The 3,648-nt window shown below is 37.6% G+C and overlaps 1 pseudogene; it reads right to left on the bottom strand.

Moving 5' to 3' along the window:
* Positions 1 to 1,432: 1,432 nt before the first annotated feature.
* Positions 1,433 to 2,212, bottom strand: LOC105549747 (annotated as a pseudogene).
* Positions 2,213 to 3,648: the final 1,436 nt, after the last annotated feature.

The raw sequence follows: 3,648 nt of genomic DNA, 5'->3' as shown, positions 1-3,648 counted from the left end.
TTTGTCATAAATAGCTCTTATTATTTTGAGATACGTTCCATCAATACCGAATTTATTGAGAAATTTTAGCATGAAGGGCTGTTGAATTTCCTGACTATGAATGATCTTTCTTACTCTCTTACCTTCTTCATATTTTCTTTTCTTTTCTTCCGTGGATTTCCCTGCCCCAAAAGATAATGCCATTTGGATATTTTCTCTTAATCTCTGAATCATGCCCAGAAATTGTATGGCATATAATCAATAAATATTGATAGACTTTTATAGCATCAGAACACAAATAATAGGATCAATTGCATAAAGCAATATACAAGCTTTCATTTTTTTCAGTGCTAAATTTGAGGCACTACACCAGGGACTTTAAATCATTGTCTCATTTCTTATAGCAGTCATCCAAAGTAAGAGCTATTTGTCCCTTTTGTAGAGGAGAAAATAGTAGTCTGAGAACTTTATGGAATAATACTGCCTAAACACACATGGCTAACAAGCTGAAGACTCAGGGTTGTAACCCCAGTTTATCTGGTTCACAAATAAACTCTCTAGTATACGAAGTCCATATATTTCAATATCAAGTCCGTATATTTCAATATAATTCATTGTATAATACAATATAAATTCTCTTAGAGAAGCCGAGTCTCCTAGTGCATCTCTCTCTCTCTGTCTCTCTCTCTCTCTTTCACACACACACACACACACACACACAAATGTGCAAGAAATGGCAAAAATGAGAAGGCTTCATCCTTCACAAGTGCCACTGGAGCCAAAGAGGCAATGTTGCAACACAACAAGAAGAATTATGGAATGAATGAGTTCTGTGCAGTAAAGGAGATAATGGGCATCTCTTTGCTCTCACGTCTATGCTAAAACAGAGTATGAAACTTTCTCCCACATCATTAACATGTCAGAGAACTTGCAGAACAAGAGGCTTGGCAAGGAGAAATGCACCTCAGCCATCCCTGGGGAGAGGACAACAGTAACAGGCATTTTACAGAGCCTGTCTACTCTGAAAGCTCCATAAAAGCAGGAACCCTGTACTTCAGCACCTGGCACATTACCTGGCACCTATGACAAGTTCAGTAAATACTGGTGAATGAGTAAACTCCAACTCTCTAAGTTTCAGCAACTGCACAAATTCTGACAATCCTAAATGGGAAGAAAACTGCAAACATACAATTGATGCTGACTACAATCGAAAGGATGGAATCTAAGCAAGTTCTGATGGAAATATTGATAATCCTCTGTGGGTGGGAAGGAGGTGGAGATATTCCTGACAATGCAAAGTAACTACTCAGACACAAACAAGAATGGAAGGTGAATTCGCACAGAACACAGAGGAGAGTCAGCAAATGCCAAATAATCAGGGGAATACATTTAAAAAGGAAAAAGAAAAAAATCATACACTTCTTTTTTTTAATCTGAGAGCATGTACTGTTTATTAACTGACCAGATGAGAAAGATAATCATGGAAGACACCATAGTTCATTCTAATAAGCCTGTTGATCTGGTCCTCCCTGTTGCTAGTATCTCGTCCTTTTACAAAATGAATGGTCTTTTTCTTCATTCCACATGGTGGAGAGGATAATTTCAAGGGCCACACTAAGTTATTTGCTTCTTCGAAGCATTTTCCAACAGTACAGATCTCATGAATCAGATCCACCATGCAAATGATGCCATATTTACCAAGAGATCCAGCAATCAAAGTGTTATCTGTCAAAGCAATTTACTTCTTACTGATTTTGCCATAATCGCTCTTATAGATTAGTTCATTTCCTGACTTCGGATTTGGGTAACCCCATGCAATGTATGACTCTACAGTCCTCAGCATGTTAACTGAAGCTTTGTTGATCTTCACAAAGGTTTCACTGAAGATTTGATGAAGGCGAAGAAGCTGCAACACCTTTCAGACATTTAGGCTCACACTATTGATACCTCTGACCCTGAATACAAATGCCAGTTTGGGTTCTGCAGGTACATAGAAGCTGCCAGCTTTTCTTGCCATCTGAGCCATTCAAATTTCAATTGTGTACATCTGCCTGTATTCCTTGTGATAATGCTTCGCTTTTTCATAGATAAACTTCCTCCTTGCCTTTCAAAGCATGTTTTGGGCAAACTTCTTTCTCAGGTGCTTGATCTTCAGCTCTGCAAAATTCCTACACTTTTTCTTAAAGGTTTCTGGCACAGCAGGAACCTTATTCTTCTCCTCGACACCTTCCATGGTTCCAGCCGGAACAGAGGCAAAAATCAATACATTTCACTTAGTGATACCTCCGTAAGGATTTTGCCAGTATTCTAGTAGGAAGAGTTGGAAGTTAATCCTGTGAATACATAGAATATCACATAATAATGATGATAATAATATTACTGTAAGTAAATTTTATTGAGGACTTATCAAAATATTTCAAGTAAATTCATTCATTCAAACCTTGAATCCAGAAAATAACCCTATTGGGTGGCTACTATTATTATTCCCATTTTTTGCAGATAAAGAAACAGAAATTCAAAGAGGCAAAACAATTTCCTTAAGGTGAAAAGATTAGTAAGTGATAAAATCAAGTTTGTAGTTCAAGCTCTAGGACTTCAGGGTCCATGTTCACAATCACTGTACTACACCACTCTTAGCCTATATAAACTGTACATAATCTGTTCTTCAATGTAGTTTCATCTGTTTTTAATCCATTATATTTTTCTTATAAAGATCTGAGTTTAAAATAATGAATCTCTTTCAAGTGTTGCTATATGTCAAATCTGGATCCGGCAGGTCCCACTTTACAGTTGTGTATCAACTTAGCAGCCAGAACTTCTCTCCATTCCCTACCTTTAACTGCTAAAAACTTGTCTCTTATACATGACTACAGAGCCTGAATATAAACCAGAGGCAAGAATTTATTGTCTTTGAAGCCATTACCTTTAATGCGCCTTTAAAATTATTCTAGACCTGTTTCTGATCTCTCATTGTCAGTGATGACTATACTTCATTTTCAATTCATGACTATTTAAACCTTTCTAAGCTCATGAATTTTAAAAAACAGATACATAGCTATAAAACAACCTGTCTAAGTTTTGGATCATTTTCTTGGCTTTGGCAACCAGACTTTTGGCTCATGGACTTGAGTTAGTAGTTAAGTTCCAATTCTATTCATTTGTCTAGTTTTGCTATAAACACCAATTTTATGTGTTTGAGAGAGTTGTTTTGTGGGGAGGATTGGTTGTTTGGTTTAATTTTATTTTGCCATACTTCCTGTTCGCATATGACTCATTCTCCCATTTAGGCAACACTTTAGGCAATTTAGGACAGAGAGCAAAAATGTCAATAGTTTTGACTTTTGAGTTTCTAAGACCCGGGATTTAGAACTTCAAAAGTAAATTTTAAAAAGGAGCTCAGGAAAGAATGTCAGCAAGATGGTGGAATAAGAGGTCCCCACTGATATCCGCTCCCCCCCCCCACCCCACTGCCACAGTAGCAATAATTTGGCAGCCATTCATGTTCAAAAGTGCCTTTGTGGTAGCTTTGGAACCCAAGTAGGAGACTGCATAGCCCTGGTAGAGCTCAAGACCAAGGAAGGCTGTTTTGAGAATGCAGACTCATGCCCAAGTTAGGCTCACTGGGCATGGTCCTAACTAAAAACTCAGAAATAGCCCCCATTCCCCTTT

This window comes from Mandrillus leucophaeus, unplaced genomic scaffold (genome assembly GCF_000951045.1).
Source record: "Mandrillus leucophaeus isolate KB7577 unplaced genomic scaffold, Mleu.le_1.0 Scaffold455, whole genome shotgun sequence".
In the NCBI taxonomy this organism is placed as follows: domain Eukaryota; kingdom Metazoa; phylum Chordata; class Mammalia; order Primates; family Cercopithecidae; genus Mandrillus; species Mandrillus leucophaeus.
The sequence above is the reverse complement of the archived record's forward strand: the minus strand, read 5'-3'. Positions and strand labels throughout refer to the sequence as shown.